Source organism: Crassostrea angulata, chromosome 2 (genome assembly GCF_025612915.1).
Source record: "Crassostrea angulata isolate pt1a10 chromosome 2, ASM2561291v2, whole genome shotgun sequence".
NCBI classification, from domain to species: domain Eukaryota; kingdom Metazoa; phylum Mollusca; class Bivalvia; order Ostreida; family Ostreidae; genus Magallana; species Magallana angulata.
In genome coordinates, this window is record NC_069112.1 from 36305192 (window position 1) to 36325515 (window position 20324).

Below are 20324 nucleotides of genomic sequence, written 5' to 3' on the forward strand. Positions count from 1 at the left end.
GTCTGGCCAGCGCTGTCGATTTCAAAATAAGTTGGGAAGTCAGTGTGTTTTTGCAAGCTGATAAGAGAATTTCGCGTGAAAAAAGTGTAAAAACAATTGACAGAATGTACATATTTTCTTTTAAAAGCTCTGCCGCGGTATATTATTTTAAATTTAGCTTTAAAGAGATATAACAGCAAATTCTCTTCATCTTGGATATTTCACCTTTTAAACATTGTTAAGATAAAAGAATAGAAGTCGTGCATATACTGAACGATTGAATCTTTTTACAGCAAAAAAGCTCGCAATTGCGTGTTAAATATTTTTCCGAAATTCTAAATTTATATCTCTAAAATTTTGTTTACACCACAAGTATTAACTGTATAAATTCGTAATATTTTCATCACTTGCAGAAAGTCACGATGAAATGTTTACAGTTGATGCGCTAAGCTGTTGATCAAAAGGCTGAGCTAGTAATACTTACTTTTTGGACCGCCTGAAATGATTAATTTTGAGCAAAATGAGTTTTAGCGTCTCTTATATATAAATATTTCATCTCCATAACTTTTTGAAACGCTTTTTTTTCACTCTCTACAATCGAATCGTACATTCTGCAAAAGAAAAAGAACAACAACTTTGCGAGATTGAGATCATGCATGTATTACCTACATGTAACATTAGGGGTTCTAAGCAAAAACGATTTTTTTAAAATGAAAAAAGTTCACTATTGAAAAGTTTTTATTGATTATATATCATAAATTTTAGTATACAGTAAAACTCGGTTATAGCGAAGTTCTAGGGACCAGTGGATTTACTTCGTTATATCCGTAATTCGTTATATCCGTATAACGAATTTGCAAAAATAACTATAACGAATTCACTATATACATGTATTCTTTTAAAAGATTACATTTTTTTGCTAATTGAGGCTTAAAAAATATGCATTACTTTGATACTTTTAACAATCGGATTGTGAATTGAAAAATTTATACGAAATTAAATTCATTCAAAATATTATCTAAAATGGTAGTGAAAACTTTTTAAACTGTAAAAAATTCGTTATTAAAATTTTAAATTTCGTTATTATTCACCTCTACGGGACTCAAAACCATTTCCGTAAATTCGTTTTATCCGAATTCGTTATAACCGTAAAATTTTGCAAAAATTTGTTAAGAATTTTACCGGGGACTCAAAAAACTTCGCTATATCTGAAATTTCGCTATATCCGTGTTCGTACCAAACGAGTTTTACTGTTTACTGTATATTGTGAATCATAAGGTATAGTACTAACTAACAAAATAATTTTTTTGTTTGTAATTTGTTTTGCATATTCCATAAAAGAGCATGAATATGTTAGCAAAGTAGTTTCTGCCCTGTAGTATTTAGTATTGCAAACTCTTAATTGATACTCTAAACCTTCTATACCTTAAAATTTGAAGAAGAAAAAACTATTATTATTTTGGGGAGTTGATTTTTATTAACTCTCCTGTGCAGTTATTTTGGCAAACCGGAAGTGAAACTGTGTTTGGACCTAACCACAGATCATCGCCGCTGACAAGACCTTGTTCTCGAAAATAATCGATAAATTCGATGAAATGCATTCTGAAGCATTAAATATTATTATAGTTAAATATTGCTTGGATCCATATAATTTTCTAGAAATATTTACATTACTGATACATAAATTGATGGAATTTATTCTATCTTAAAATATTACACAACATGATTCATGTGATGTTTTCCTAGAATTCTTAAAATTGTCGGAAAAGCCCGAAAATATGCGTTATTCAATTACGGATAAGAAACTACTTGGCATGCGAAATTACATATCGTTGATTTTAAGATAAATATCAATCGATAAAAATCAACTCCCGTCGGTACTTCAATACTTGGAAGTATTATATTAATCTCCTCCGCAATGATGCCTCCGTCTCTCAGTACTTTCAGTACTTTGATTTTAGTACAGGGTCTACTTATATTATACCACACTGTCCAGATATTTTGTATTATTACTCCAGGATGCTAATTTTATCTTGCATTTTTTTGTTCAGATGAGCGGTGTGGCCCATGGGCCTATTGTTAAATACACTGATTTTCATATCTTTAGTGCATTAAAGTTTACTGTGTTAAACTCACCATACACTTCCACCTCACAAAGTTCAACGTAGGCAAACTTAGAATAGTAACTAGGATATTCAACATCCGGTCTGCGTTCATTGTAGTAAATGACGTAGCGTCCGTGAACAGGGCATGTTATGTTCTGATCTTCGTATGGTGTTCCTGTTTTATTTTGTTTCTCATGAAAACACAGATAACCGTCCTCTTTAGAAGTTGTGTTCGAAATATACAGGAAAAAGCCTGCCATCCGCGATGAGTAAATCGTTGGACCTGATTAAATATAGATTAAATATTTATAGTGAAGATAGATAGATAGATGTTGCTATAATTCCTAATACAAGCAGAATGCTATATGTTTTCAAGGAAATGAAGGTATTTCCATCTGATTGTTTTTTATAAAAAGAATTTCTTAAAGGGATAAAAATATTTTTTTACATTTATTTTTAGAAATAAATATATAAAGATATAGTTGAAAACTTTTTATTTGACACATAACTTTGACCTGTAGGTCATTTCGATCGGCTTTTGCAGACACTTTGATCCCAAGTGGTATGAATCCCTATTATATATGGTTCAAAAGATGTGTTTCAAAATTTAGAGATCTAAACGGAAGGCCCTGATAATTAATAGAAAAAAGAATAACCAAAACAAATTCCATTGGAAACGGAGGACTTTCACAAATTTTATTTGTTTTCCGCAGGAAAATATAAATGCGTAATTTACCTAAACAATTGGGAAGTCAAAAAGTCTTTTATAAGGGGTTGACAGACCAAACACGGTCATTAATAGTCAGTCTTACTTTGTTTATTATCCGTCCTGTAGTAGATATCAACATGGCTTATGCTTAGCACACTCCCGAGGTCAACATACCAAAATGCTGTCTGTGCGTTGTCAGCTGAGACTGCACATTGACCTCCTGTTCCACGGTTGTTGTACAAACCATCCACTGCATTCTCCTTTCCAACGTCTTTATTTTTGTCATCCAATGAAGGCTCTAACTCAGTTCGTTTATTTAATGCTAAATTACCTTTAAAGAAATGTATAAGTATTAACAATAGATCTCAAAATAAACTTAATATTTTGCAATGTGCCTTACACGAGTATGTGTGCTTAAAAAAAATAGCAAACCATCAATTTCACTGGGATATATATTGTATTTAATCAATCTATCGAAATAATAAAATTACGTAAAAAGTGTAATATTACTTATTTAACTGTACAATTACATGTAGTGATTTGACGTTTACACAACAAATTGCAAAACAATCACGATAATATATTAATCACAAATCATCTATAAATTTGTAACGGTTCAAATTAAAAAAAAAATGAAACCTAGAAATAAACAAAATTCTTTAAACAATAAGCAGCCATATGTCTTTATAATAACAATATCGAAAGACATTGTGTTTTATTAATAGTGATACTAGGTTGTTTTAATATATCACCTCAACTTAAAGGATTAGCTAATAGTTTATTCTTAAAAGCATCTAAAAAATTAATTTATGAAACCAATTCAGTCTTGTTGGAAGTTAGAAGATCAATCACAATATCTTCTGAATTAAAATAAAACAATTGTTTTAATAAATAAGCAAAAATTAGCATAATTGACATTCTTATAAATTTTGTATGTACCGATTTGAAATTTACTTTTTTTAGGTTCTGTCATCCACAAAAACACTATACACAATCTTTTAAAATAGGATGATTTGGTGAATGAAACATTGTTTGTTAGAAGATTTGAAACTTATTTTGTACCCTTTTTGTGAAAGGTAATTAAATCTAATACAAATACGTATAAAAATCGTTCCTCTACATTGCACCATACGAAATTTAACTTCATATGTGTTCTTTTCATAACGACTGTATTTCTTGCATCACCAATGAACCTAAATTTCCGCCATGATTCGTGTAATAAAACAAAGCTCATGATAAGTGCAGGTGTCAATGCATGCGTAGAGCTATTGTTTGCATGATTCATTTACAAAGACCAAAAGTAATTTTTTTCAGTTCTCTTACAGCGTAAAATTAAAATCACTGCTACCGATTGGTAATTTGTGAGAACGTGTGAAATTTCAAAACGTGGACTTAAAACAAATTACAATATACAAGGTTTATGTAGCATATCTTCATCACCTTCATATGACAATTTTTTAATGGCGGGAAGCTAATAAAAACAAGGTCATAAACAGTTTCGATTGAAGTCATCATTTTGTAAGTTCTAAAGTGGATACAGCGATCTTGTCAGCAAAATCAATTTTTCACTAGGTAGAATGCTGACATACCTTTTTTTTTACACTTATTGTTAGGCCATTAATTATCACCGAATTGTCTACGGATTTTTTCGTTTCAAAATTATGACAAAGAGCACACGGTGGGTGTGACCGGTATGCAGAGGATGGTCTCGTTTTTGTAGTGGTCTGTGTTTAAATTTGTTCGGATCTTGTTATGTAGTTTTCCTTTAGATTTTGATGTTGAACGCTGTTTTTTTAATCACCAAATTTCATATAATACACCAATTTGGCAGGAAAAAAACTTAACTTGACGTAAAATAGACGATTAAGCATTAAAATAGTACGGAATAATAAAGTAATCAAAGTATTTTAAAACTTGTTTATTTAAGTTTGAATCAAACATACTTATGTTTATTATCAAACTGTCGCCTCGATATGGTTGTTATATCTGGTCTAGTGTATCGTAGAGAAGCGGGGTTTTTTTTGCGAAAATGATATATGTTTGTTGTTTATGTGTAAATAAGTATTATCGGTGAAATAACAGACGATAGGTTTTAAACGTTTTTGTTAAATTACTATATGGGTACATCAATTCACTATTTTTTTTTTTACAATCGGTGGAACAACAATAAAAGGCGTATGAGCAAAGTAGTTCCTTTACCTTAAATAGAAAATTAAAAATGTTAACTTGAAATAAATAAATGCCATTGATTGATACACACCCTTTTGAGTATTAGAGAACGTACAAAGTCTTTTACTTTCATTTTTTTTTTCACAGACAACTGAGGTTGGAAAACAAGAACCTGACATCTTATCAAAAATGTTTTACATGAGAGAGGCAATTTGATGATCTCTTATTTAAGGGGTACCTCACAGCTGAACGACAATAAAAGCCGAAATTATGAACCTATATGTTAACATAACCGCCTACGAAAAATGTATTAGTATACTACATCCATTTTAAATGATATCTAAATGTTTTACCTTAACAATTTTATTCAACAACACTTACCAAAATGATTGCCATGAACATACCAGATCCAAAAGTACAAAAGTTGAATTATGGCAGTCCATTTTTCTTTTGTAAACAATCTCATCTTTTTATATAAAATACAACAGGTGTAAGTCGTTGTATATTACGATGCCAGAAATTCGCGATCTGTTATAAAATAACAAAGATATACAAAAATGTGTTTTTCATTTTGCCAAAAAATGACTAAGCTCAAAAGCTAGTATTTTTTTCATAATTATAGGAAATCACAATCCTAGCAATATGCACACCTCTGATATATGTACAATTGATCTGCAAAAGAACAACTTCCTATCTTGAGAACTGTAGAAGTTATCCGTACAATGAGGGTACCCTATATGCAATATTTTGCCAAAAAATGACTAAGTTCAAAAGCTGGTATTTTTTCGATAAATTATCGGAAATCAAAATCCTAACAATATGCACACCTCTGATATATGTACAATTGATCTGCAAAAGAACAATTTCCTAATGAGGGTACCCTTTTGGCAGCCAACCGCCCGCCCGCCATTTTCACCATTTTAATAACCGGATTTTTCCGTTGGAAAACCCGGTTAAAAACTCATATCTATCCTATCCGGTTCCCCGGGAAAGGGCATTGTTTTGGCAAAAATTGTATCTTCTTTTTAAAATTATGTTCTTTGAACTCTATCAACATGTGTATGTGAACAGTTTAAATCAAATTGATTGAAAAAAAAAAAACATGACGGATAATCAAGCGATCTAAAAATGAAGATTAAAAGAAATGTAATTTAACGTTGGTTCTTTCCATACGAAAGATTAAATCCAACATTTGTTGTATGAAAATATTTTTACATCAGAATGTGCTTTATGAGACAGTTTAAGTTTTGTTTTTTCTATACAGTTCATTGATTACTCAACAGTATAATCTCAGTACCATATATAACAAGAGGCCCATGGGCCACATCGCTCACCTGAGGAACAATAGGTATGATAAAATCAGCTTAATGGAGTCATAATACAAACTATCTGGACAATGTACAATAATACATGTAGATCCTGTATAAATAAAATCCATTTCCCCCTGGATATTCTGAGGTCTATAATCATTAGTCCCTTTTCTAACAGGATGATTTTATAGTCATATCATATGTTGAGTATTGCAGTTCTCAAAAAGATCCTTAACAATAGCTTATATATGGGATATAAACGTACATCCAACTCTGAACCTTCTCGTGAAGCCAACGAATTGTCCTGGGGCCAAAGTCTTAACAATTATAAAGAATCATCTGGCTGATTAGTTTCTGAAAGGAAGATTTTTAAAGATTTACTCTATATAATCATATGTTAAACTTCGACCCCCCATTGTGGCCCCATCCTACCCCCGGGGGTCATGATTTTCACAACTTTGAATTTACTCTACCTGAGGATGCATCCACACAAGTGTCAGCTTTCCTGGCCGATTAGTTTCTGAGAAGAAGATTTTTAAAGATTTACTTTATATATTCATATGTTAAACTTCGACCCCCCCATTGGGGCCCCACCCTATCCCCGGGGGTCATGATTTTCACAACTTTGAATCTACACTACCTGAGGATGCTTCCACACAAGTGTCAGCTTTCCTGGCTGATTATTTTCTGAGAAGAAGATTTTTAAAGATTTACTCTATATATTCATTTGTTAAACTGCGACCCCCTATTGAGGCCCCACCCTCAGGTGAGCTAAAAAGATTTAAGTTTACAATACAATACGTTGTTAAAGTTGGTTTCTGGAAGAACAGACTTTGAAAATTTTCTTAATAAATATTGACAATTTTTTTACTTTTTTAATCTTTAGTTTTTAAGATCTGTGTACAAACATAGAATTGTGAGCAAATTTCTGTATCTTGCTTACAATTCGAAGTTTAACACTTAAATATATATGGTTAGTTAATAGAAATTGTAAACAATTAAACACAAGAAACATGCACTACATGTATAACAAATAAAGAACACAATTTATTTTTTCGAAACGAATCATATATATACATGTTTCCGTCAGCGATATCAAACTCTGTTTAAACTGAATAAACTCGAGAAAATGTCGAGCATCTCAACAAAACCTATTGCATTAATCTACCATTACGCAAAAGATAATGCCGAACCGATAGAATGAATTGTATTTCAGTACCCCATACATCAGATTTTGCTTAATTTGCGCAGGTAAACAGTTAACTGTTTGATTTACCGAAGTATCTGTTTGATTTGATACGTAAAAATCACGAAATACAGACGACAGTTTCCAGGTTACAAAGCGTAAATAATGAAAACGAAACGAAAATCCGAACAAGCTAACACCAACACCCTTGTTTGATCCTTGTTGGCACAATTAGAAAATTAATTAATAAACAATAAAAACAGAGGGAAATGCACTTTAGTACGTTGTTAATGCATCAGATTTTATCATATTCGCAGGTAAACATTTACCGAAGTCTATGTTCCAAATACAAGGCGATTGTTTCCCAAGTTAAAAAGCAAAATGAAACGAAAAAATCAAAACAAGCTAAAACCACCCTCACAAGTGAAAATTACAACGCGTTGAAATATTTAACCTCAATTTACTTCACAATTATCGGCACCAATGTTATTTCCATGTTTCATAGATTATATTTGCACGTGAACTGTTGCACAACAGACTGCCAGCTTCAAACAAAGAACCTCGTTTTCGAGATGCGGTAGACTGGCGATGCCTGTCATAAGACCAGTCTATTGCAATGAATTGCCTGTCTACGATATATGGAATAACGAGCCATTCTTTATTAGTATTTTCGCAATTATCTCAAATTTGGAACAGAAATCGCCTATAATTTTTGCAATTTATATTTTCCTTTCCCTAAGGATGATTTATGCTAAATTACGTTAAGATTAACTCGGTAGTTCTTGAGAAGAAGATTTTTTAAAATGCACCCCCCTTTTTCTACAGTTTCAAGGTTTTCTCCGCTTTGAATACAGATCGGACTTTTATTTCTGCAATTTATATTCGCCCTCCCATAAGGATGCCTTGTGCCAAATTTGGTTGAAATTGGATCAGCGGTTTTAGAGAAGAAGTTCAAAATGTAAAAAGTTTACAGACGGACAGACGGACAGACGGACGGACGACGGACAAAATGTGATCAGAATAGCTCACTTGAGCTTTCAGCTCAGGTGAGCTAAAAACTCGAAAGTTTTAACATGTTGAACAGTTGAATACAAATATCAATCTCTTTAAATTATTGTTCTTGGTCATGCATGCTAAGTAATAAATCAGTTCAAAACAAATAATTTGGGGGGTTTAACCGTGCCTCTCTATATATCTAGATGCATTCTGAGACCTAGGTAACCACTTGATAGCAGAGTCGCTGGGTATTTGGGGCTCTGGTGATAACTAATGATATACATCTTGAAATACGGGACAGGAGACGATGTATATTTAAGATGTTTATTGGCTTATGTCCGTCGCGAAAGTGATATTAAATATAATCATAATAAAAAAAAATATAAAACAACGGTACACTGCAAAATCAAATGAATGTGCATAATAATGCAACAGATTCATGTTAATGTGTTGAATAAACATCATTATATAAACACGCAATTCATTACTCGGGTACAATAACATGTCTACTATACATCTATACTACTATATTAAAATAATGGACTAAAATTATTTTAGCTTTAATACCGATAAATCGGAAGAGTACTGTCTTTTGTTTGATATATTTTAAACATCATTGGTATTTGAAGAATACCAATTTGTTGACAGTGCATGAACTATGAAAAATCCCGAGAATTTCAAATGTCAACATGATGTTGAAATATGTTGAATTATGCAATTATAGAATTAAACCTTTCGAAGAAAGGTATTTACAGTTTCAAAATGGTTTGTTTTGAACAATTTGACTATTATTTTCCATGCAACTTAATTAATTTTCTCCAAAATCGTTTTGGAGTGATACTGCAATTGTCTGCTACATTACGGTTATATGTGAGGCATTTTGACTGTGATGAAGGCACTTCCCGAGATACATTGTATTACAACTCAGCAGAGTGTAGTGAAATTAATAGTATTTTTGTAGGCTTGAAGTTTGGTTATGCAAATGTCAACAATATAGCAATATTTGTAAATGCCCGACATCATATGCAATGTCAACCCGTGCACGCACGGGTCAAAGTCTAGTCTTTATTATAAAGATAAATAATCACATTCAAAGTGTGTAATTACATTCTAATGAGGAAAATTAGCCTTTAATATATTTGTTTGGCTAGAGAAGGACTTGAAAGAAACAGGCCAAGAATAGATAACTCACATTTGATTGTTTACAACTGAAGAATGACAGTGATTTCCGGTTTCACACAGAAAGGGGGGGGGGGGTTGGCTTACAGAGAGCAACAATACAAATCTCTCACTTCCGGTTATATCCAAAAAGAGGGAGCTTACAAAGATGACAAACATCATTGTAAAATCTAACCTTTCATATACAAACACAGACTATGTTTAACGAGGCCGGGTCTAATTAGTTCTGCCCTAGATTTTTTAATGAAATTTTTTACCTGAATTTCTACTGATGTAATTATTATTTTAAGATTAAAAAATAAGACATTTACCACACCGTTTGTTTAGGGGGTCATCTCAAAGTTTGTTAATCTTTAACATAGGACCATGGGATTTCGCTTGAAATGTATCAATTTTGCACATTTTTTTAAACTTCTGCCCTAGGGATTTCTTTTTCTGTTCTACATAATAAAGTAATTGCTAAAAGGCATCACATGGTCAAATAAAAAAAACCTTTTACCTCCTGGTTTGTTCCAGGGGTCTTATCAAAGTTGATTTTTGTATGCCCAATTTCCGAGTTTTGTCAGATAATGGCTATTTTTTATTTGATAAAGGCGGAAAAGGTGATCTTTATAGTATTATTAAAGCATTCAGACATATCTAAGTAATAAAAAAATATATAACATCACATATTAAGGGTCATTAATATAAAATACATGGTTACTGTCTTGAAATATATGAATTAAGCGATATTTAGGCGTGTTAAGAAAACGTGACAGAGGGTTAGGCCTGCTGAACCCTCTTCACTTTTTCGACCCGAGCCCAAATATAGCTTCTACTTCGAGACAGTTATGTTTATTCCACAATATAACATTAATTTTACGCATTAAACGAGCCTTTTGAACACATTTCGCTGAATGTCTGCAGTTGAAACTATCACGCCATGGCGTCAACCAAGCAAAAAGATGACGTCACAATACAAATGAAACGCTGCGCGAAAGCGTGCGTACTCGTTCTGTACTCCGCCTCGTTAAGGTAGCTCGCGGGTTTACCTCCTTCGCGGGCATGTTAAGGCTTCCCGATTGATTTTACAGCGATGTGTAGAAAGTCACTTGTCTGTACTTCATACGATATGACGTCATAATTAACTTTGACGTCACGATCTGCATTCCTGTAGATAGTTCTCAGGGAATGTATCTTAACCCTTTCAACGCCAAAGCGACAAAAATGTCGTCACTTCTCGTTATGCCAAAGCGACGTAAATGTCGGTTTTTATACTTATCTAGAATTTATCCGAAAAAGTTCCAAATAAACAAATGGTAAATAAAAGGTTTGTGGTATATTATAAATTGTATGTATGATATAACTAAAATTGACGTCATTTTACCCTAAATTGACGTCAAAATATGACGTCATTTTAATGCGCTAACAATTTTCAATGGCGAGCAATTCTGATTCTGGGTCTGACGTTAACGCATCCGACGAAGACGTTTCCGACTTAGAAAGTGAAGAAGAAGCTGCCTTTTTCAGAGGCCCATGGTTTAGTGTAGTTGACCCCCAGACATTCCAGCTGCCGGAGCCAGATTTTACAGAAAACGCTGGGCCCGTCAACTTTGGTCCTGGTATGGCAATTCTGGATTTTTGTGTGAAATTCTTGCATGCCGATGATGATAATGATATAATAGATATTCTAGTAAGAGAAACAAATCGTTATGCGGACCAGAAAATCGCCCCTAAAAGCAGACCTCCAAGAATATTGGGGCCACATTCACGATTTCGCAACTGGGTTCCTGTGACATCTGACGAAATGCTTGCATTTATTGGAATAGTGTTGAGCATGGGGATTGTTAAAAAGCCGACATTTGAGTCGTACTGGGAATCGAACCCCCGTGCGTGGTCTTTTGAAACGCCACACTTTGGGAAAGTTATGTCAAGAAATCGTTTCCAGGCCATCCTGCAGTTTCTGCATTGCAGTGACAATTTATATGTTCCAGAGCCCGGCGAAGAGGGATATGATCCCCTACACAAGATATCACCTGTCATAAACATACTAAATGAGACATTTGGTAAAAACAACAGGTAAATTGTACACTTATAAATGAAACTCAGATCACACAATCAATAAATTGATAACTTATTAGAATATTGAATGTACCGGTAATGCTAAATTCAGCGTGAAAGCGATAATATTTATGAAAGTTTTCGGTAAGGGTAATTTTACGCGTATATATTACACGCACTTTTATAGTAAAAATATCAGTTTGTTACTACATGTATCATTCACTTTAATATGTTTATATGTAAATATATTTGCAATTGCACATATCTGTTTATATAAATCACAATAATTGCAGTCAGATATTCTTTATGAATTTCAAAGTAAATTTGAAACAAAGTTCATAGTTATTTTCAAATTCTTGAACAGCTTAAACAAGATTTAACCCCCTCCCCCCCCCCCCCTGCATTGGTATTTCAAACCTCCCGAGTAGTTGTTTACGTGTAAAACTGTGTAAGCTTATGAGAAAAGAATCAAGAAACTGTTTTCAAGTTAGCTTAGAATGAATTTGGTTCCTTTTTAAATATATCCCATTGATATATTTGAATATACCCCATTGAGCTATTTAAGTTTATCCTATTGAGCTAAACACGGTTAAAACAATTATTCATTGTTATAAAAAAAATTCAATCAATTCGACCAAACCCTGAACAATTTTAGCAAATGCACAAAAGACATTGGAATTACAGAAAAAACTCAAATTTAAACTTATTAGAAAGTTAAAGTTAGAACAAATACAATGCAGCAAGATTGTCACAGGATTATCTATTTTTGCGTCTAGAGAATCTCTTTATTTCGAAACAGGGTGGGAAACGATAGTAAAAAGAAAATTTTTAGGCTGAAAACCATGTATAAAATTGATAGAAACCTTTTATCCAATTGTGTAATGGACATTTTCCTAAATAAACGTGTTAATGCATCCAATTATACTACAAGAAATTCACAAAACTATAGTTTACTAAAATGTCGATTACAATTATATTAATTCAAAGTGCGAAATTTTTAAAAGAGCGTTGTAACATGGCATTGTTCTTGTCAGATGTAAATTTTTATCAGGCGCTTACAAAAGCAAGTGCACGCAGCAAACTGACCAATGAGGATTTCGGCACATATTTTTTTAATGCTCTCGCTAATAACTAAATTAAAAAAAAAACCTCATAAGCCGTTAAAAATTGATACATGTATATAAAGTATTTAGTTAGATTCATAAAATTATACCCGAGTTTCTCATATGTATTTCGCGTATCATGCAGGCATGGGTTTTGTCAAATACAACACACATACTTTAAACTTCAATAAAGACAAGACCTTTGGAAATTAAAACTATGTGTAAACGAGAAAAAAGTATTCCCATTTCTATTTTATCAAATGCTTAAACCCAGCGATATGTTGTTTATTCCAACTCATTAAAAACCAAGAGCACCCCCCCCCCCCCCAAGAAAACCCTCAGAGCGCTCGCTTAAAAATACTTCCCCGAGCAAAATGTTGCTGCTTTTATAATTATTTTATCATCATTTTAAATTCTTGAATACTGCACTGCAAACACATGCACTTCGTACTCGTGCAATGAATTACAAAGTCCTTAAAAAAACAAAACAATGTATCATGCTTTGGATAATTGTCAGAAATTAATATGTATAGTCAATACTAGTTAAGCCTTGGTCACTTTTTTGTTAATATTACCTGATTTAATTATTATGTTCTTTCAAGTCTAAATAAAGATGTCTGTGTCGACGCACGCATGGTTGGCTTTAAAGGCAGGCATCAGTTAAAGCAGTATATTTCCAACAAGAAAGCCCACCGATGGGGCATAAAGCTCTGGGTGTTGTCAGACTCTATCACCGGGTACACGCACCACATCAATGTTTACAAAGGAAGAAGGAATGAACGCCGTAGTCCGAATGGACAAGTATGTTGTCCTTTAATGCGCACTTTTGTTAAAACATTTTGGTTATATCTTAATTATTTCAATATAATGCACAAGTATTTGTAGCTAATGTTAATTCCAGAAATGATATGAAACGCACCCTGCTAATGGTAATAAGGAATTTTCCCTAGGGTTATCAGGCAGTGATGGATCTGATGGAACCTCACTTTTACAAGGATCACCACGTCACTTATGACAGCTTTTTCACAAGCCCTGCTCTCGTCTACGACCTTCTGGATAAGGGGACTCACAGTACCGGCACTGTCATAAAAACTCGAAAGGGGATGCCTTCCAGTTTCAAAACCACACCAATTCAGAAGGGAGAGATTCGCATGAAAACACGGGGTGGAGTCATAGCAATTCTTTGGGCAGACAGAAGAGTAGTTTCATTTCTGACTACAACCGGTTCCCTACGGTACGTACATGTTGTATTTAGATTTGATTCACCACGCCGTCGTTTGACGATTAAATACGCCCCCTCCCCTTTCTCTGCAATATCTATAATTCTAATGAAAAATATTATCTGCAACGGATTTGTACAGACAACAAATGGCAAAGGACGAGACATCTCTATACCAGCAGTTGTTGAAAAATACAACCACACAATGGGAGGAGTCGATCTGGGGGACCAATTATTTCTACAGTTTGAACCCCAGTTCAAAAGTCTAAAAATGTCGAGAAAGCTCCTCTTTCACAGTCTTGTCACAGCAGCGGGTATTGTATGATTTCATGTTTTCATTAAAAATTAAACTGTTTTAGTGTTGATGGTACACGAAGAATCGCAAACATATAGGTTAACTTATTTAAGATTCAGAAATGAAGGTAATTGTAAAAAACCCATCATGATTCGAACTCATGACTTCTACAGAATCATAGTTCGAGCTCTGGGGCCCGTTTCACAGGTGCGACTTTTTACGTTGCAGCTCGACGTCGCGTTTTACTGCATTACTTAACGTTGACGTCACTGTATGGCAAGATGACGTTACATACGTTACCATCGGCGTTGAACGGGTTAACGTTAAAAGTGAATATTGTCAAGCCAGTAGAAAACCGCTTCCTTTACATAGATGCTGCCGTTAATGCTACACGTACAGAATCCATTCATATTAAAAACCAGTATCAAATCATCGGCAGTTTTAAAGCTTCTTTTTAAGTGAAAAAAACTATTTATAAACTAATGGTTTTGAGATTCTCCATTCTACGTGTTAACAACTGAAGAAATTTTAATGCATGTAAAAGCCAGCTTGGCGCAGGTGAAAGATCAACACAATTTTAGAATAACTTACGTAAAATTGGTAGAGAATATAAGTACCAATGTGAATTGTGCTTGGGAAACTTACGGATTTACTCCAATTTTTTGTAAATTGCATTTGATTAGTAAATATATGCATCATTTTTATGATTTTGTGGAATGTTTCGCCAATATCTTCCATAAACGAAACATCTAGTTCAAGCCCAAGCAAGAACTTCAAATTATATGACAAAACAAAGTATTTTTCTTATAAATATTTATGATTTAATGACATTAATCACCTGTGCCGATGCGATTTAAATAGATCATTTGCAATATTAGGACTCGTCCGTCACGTGATTACAAAATACATATGGCGTCACAAAAATGCATCAAAAATACACTCGACAATCCATCATTTACGGGGGTATCGCGTCATTTTTCATCAACGAATAAGACAAATCCGGAGAATAAAACAAAGCAGCAGCATGTTTCAGTTACCTCAAAACCTTCTAGATCACTGTGTAAAATATCAAAAGTATCCATGCAGGTTATGCCCTTGCGAAAATGCGTTGAAGATGATGTACATGTATTTTCCTTAACTTAACCCCCTTTTCAAACGCAATGCAGATCTAGATTTTGGCTAAGGGAAATAACTCTGCAGATATAGTCTTGTGGGAAATTTGATACATTACGAGCATTTTGCGATATTTTCCCTTGGTTGTATTGCTGGAGGCAAAATTGTAACTCAAGTAGAAATAAATATCATGCATTTATAAATTTCAAGTGACAGCGTGGGTCAGTAATTCATCAAAAGAAAAAAAATATGAGAGATAACTACGACATGCATTTACCTCTTTATATTCCATGCGCGGATCCAGAAAGTTTTTCCGGGGGGAGGGGGGGGGGTGGGTACGACAGTTATTTGAGTTTGGCAGGAAAGGGGTTGTCCAAGTAATAATTTTGTAATGTAATTTAAAAAAAATTGAATTTTGCAGGGGGGATCTGGATCCCCCTAGCTGACCCCCCCCCCCCCCCAAAAAAAAAAAAGATCCGTGCATGTATTCAGCGATAATCAAAGCCGTGCATTTTTTCATTTTATTTTTTACCTAAATCAATAATTGGTGTATGAAATATATTTTAAAACACATTCTTTCTCAAAATTACTGTTTATTTTTTTGAAAGTATTCCTCAACATTGCTGTTAATTTTTAAGAAAGGACAAGCACAAAACTCTTACCCCCACCCCCTTCTTATTGAACAAATACTCAAAGAACAATACATGAACAATGTAAATTCCTAGATTTTGAGTGCTGATCACAACAACAAATACATAGATTTTCAAACATTTATTATTCATTTTTCAAGGGAATATTGAAAAAATAAGTCATAGTCAGGAAACTGTAAACAAATAAATAATGGTTTAAATAAATAATATTTGCATATTAAGATTAATTTTGACTGTAAGTTTTAAATATCGTTGCTAATAATTAAAAAAAAACAAACCAATAGTTGCAAAATCCTTAGCTCAGATTCAACATATAAATACATGTACTAAGATTAGGTTTGTATATTTATAATTAACATATATAATCATGTTGATATTTCTGTTTGGAGGTTATGAATGCACATAATTGTTTTCCTCATACAAAATCATGCCGATAGTCTCCACATAGGAAAAGCTGGGTAACAGGCAGGAACATAGGGAGGTAGAACCAGCCAATTCACCAATTGATGCAGATAGTCTCACGCATAAGCCTACAAAGTTTAACATATAACATTATATATTTTAGCACTTGCACTTTACAACAGTATAAACTAAACAATGTCAAATGACGAAAAATGATCTTTCACCCTGGGAAATCTTTTTTGATAAAGTACAACCCTATGAGCAAAGAATTAGTCTCTGATGTTTATTCAAAGTTCTTGTAAACAATAGTGAACACAAAATATGCCAAGATGGACACACCATTACATAGAAGAATAATTGGAAATGCCACTTGGGCATTTACATGTACATGTATTTTATGTTCTTTTTTCCTAAATTTTGATTTCTTTATATATTAAATATAAATATATATTATTATTAACATTACAGATTTTCTTGTGGCACTTAACAAATGTTCCCAATATACTGAAGAAAATCAAGAGAACTTAATACTCCAAGATGACTTAGATGTAAATGAAAGAACCCTCCCCCTCACCCCCCCCCCCCCCCCCCCCCCATTAAAACAATCTTTATCGTCAATGGATAATGCTAAGCAATCAATGTTTGCGATATAGTGTATACTCTCAGAGCAAGTTTAATTACATTTCCAGCAGAATGAAAACACACAAATACATGCAGGGTAGTCTCCACCCACAGAATATATATGTAAGGCACTGTATTTTTAAATCTTACCAAAAACATGTTAAATGCAATTGGATAAATTCAACTTAGGGGCTGAAGCAGTTGATTGTAATGAGTCACTTGAGCACACAGCATATGGAATCAAACACCATGACACGGGTACCCCGCATCTTTCACCTCTTCTACACAACAAGTAGTACAGGAGTCTACAAATGAAATACATGTATAAGCTACAGTGTAAATGAAATCATCAAATTACCCGTTATTTAGACTTGAACTCAAATTTTATGCAGCGATACAAGTAATAGTTGATCAGTATGCAGTCTTTGAGGCTGGCAATCAGCTAATAAAGGTGTGAAAGAGAAATAATAGCACCTCGTATTTTGAAACCTCAAAGCTATCACTCTTTTTCTTTCTAGATTATATATTCCGTTCAATTAAAACAAATAAAGTCAAAATTATACAGTGCACTACATAACAGCTTTTAATCGACATAGCCGCCTTAACTCCAGATAAGTCTCAGCGAAATGTTTTGACTGACCACTGTCATTGAAAGCCAGGTGTACAGTAATTGCATGATGCGAGTTGAATGAATGTGATGACAATCTAGTTGTAGCTATTAACAATGTAATGCTACCTAACAAGGATAACTGTATTGCTTTGAAAAATGTTTTAATTGTCTGCAAGGACAGTCAATGCGCCTGACAAATAATTTCATTTAAAAATTGTTCTGATAATTCAAACATGTTAAAAAACCTGATCATGTTGATAATTAAGATGACACGGGAACCCCGCACCTTTTATTTAAAAATTGTTCTGATAAATTAAACATGTTAAACAACCTGCATGATCATGTTGATATTTAGGACTGGTCAGCAAAACAATACAATATTAGAGACTCAGAGATGATTATTCTCACAGCAATTAACCTATGTTGTATCATCTTTTTTTATTCTAGACCATAATTTTACATATACTGGTAATATAATTATGACACATTATGTTATATTGAAATTAATTCTAAATAAATATTAAGACTCTTTAATTTCTATGTAAACAAGCTGAGCAGTGACATTTTTATTTGAAGCCACATCGATCAGCAGTCAGAAGTGATACTTTAAGGCAATTTGTCAAAGTAAAAATGATTTCTTTTAATTAATTGGTACACATGCAAAAAACAAAATATTGATTTTATACCAGTCCATGTAAATAAACCAACACAGTCTAAAACAGTGGCACTACTTATCATCTACATTGATACATGTAAGGCGTCGCTGATAAATAATCAATGTGGAACTGGAAGGTTGTGCATTCAGGTAAAATCTTATGTCTGATGGGGAAAAGCTAATAAATCGCCATCGACATTTATTTGTCCAAGACGTTTTCAACAAGTTGGATTTAAATACTCTTTAAATATTCTTTAAAATAATAAGTTGTATGCAATTAAAGTATTGATATACATAATCATTTGTGTAACAAAATGACATGCTAGTGCTTTGAAAAGTAATAAAACTTCATAATTATTTACAACATGTGCCATGATGTGGTCGTAGGAAAACACATCTCGATCCTTACATCACATTGTTGTTTCAGCACACAATAAGTACTGCGTTTACATTCTTTATCATACTGTTTACGTTAGTTTATGGAATGATATGTCCAATACTTACCATATTCCCTGCATAGTTCGACATCCACACGCAAAGTATCAATCCACAACATCTCGGCGCACATGTTTACATCCATGCCTGCCATTTTGCTACCAGCTAAAAATAGTCGACGCGTCACGGATCGATACAAGCGTCGGAAGGGAGCGGATCGGAACCAAACGACAATTAATGTTTTCATTGAAAATAAGTAAATAATGATCATTATTGCACAATGAGGGGTTTAATATTTGATTTAACTCTTTCTCAACAAGAAATTAAATCCAAAAACTAATCAACTACCATAAATAGATTTTATTTACGTTAAATTACATATCTAATGAATATTCATGAGTTCAAAGTTGATCCAAATAAGCCCCGCCTCCAAATTCCAGCCTTAACTGTGCTGCGTTCAGACGAAATTAATTATACTTAACACAATAACATAGGTGATAATTATTAATCAATTCACAAAAAATAATCAGTATGTGTTCTCGGCCAATTTTTTGCAAATTTGTTTTTGATGATTTAAAAGATTTCTCAAAACCATAAATTTTAATCACGACGTTAGCCCGACGTCATCATATCCTTACATTTGAGAACTCAATAATTAAAATGCATTTATTGACAAGAACTAGCTGATTAACACATTTAAGAACATTTAAATACTAATTAGATATCATTGTAAATGTTATGTAATGCACAAATGCAATTAAAGCTGACATGAATTCATAAAAGCATTTGGTCGCCATATTAGATTCGATCGCTCCTCTACTGCCACTGGGGTATATATACCGGTTGAGAAAGTTACGGTAGGTTGCTTTCCGATGGAGGCATTTGCGTTGCACGGACTTCTAAATGCATGAACTACACATTGTAGTAAAATGTAGTAATATAGTAACGTGTGTCGTTCAGAGTGCATAACGTCTGCATCTTCTTGAAAACCCCGGCGACACTACATTCAACGCAGTAGCTAAATGATAGTAAATCCAAGAAAGTAGCGTTTCCTTCCGTTCCTACAAAAACACGTCATTTCTAATATTGACATTACTCGATCTGCCACAGTGTGTGGTTTGCGCATGTGCGATGTTATAACATACACCGAAAAACGGTCTACAATTATCGAGGAAATTTCGAAGTATCTGCGCTTGGATTTCAGTCTGTCTTGTTTCGTCGTTTTTTGGATATATCTTGCCAGTGAAGTGGTTGTCATTATACTCCCGCTCCGAAGGAGAGGGGTATACTGTTTTACCTTTGTGTGTCTGTCCGTCTGTCTGTCCGTCCGTAACAAAACTTTCTGTCGCATTTATCTCAGCAACTATTTACCACAGATGCTTGAAATGTCTATGCATTGTTTGTTAAGGCATGCCATATCGTGGGATATATTTTTGTATCAATTAGACGTCAACTTCCTGTTAAATAACGACTTTGTTTATTTTTAGCAAACATTTTCAAACAAATTTTTGTCAAACAAGTCTCAGCAACTGTTTAACGCAGATGCTT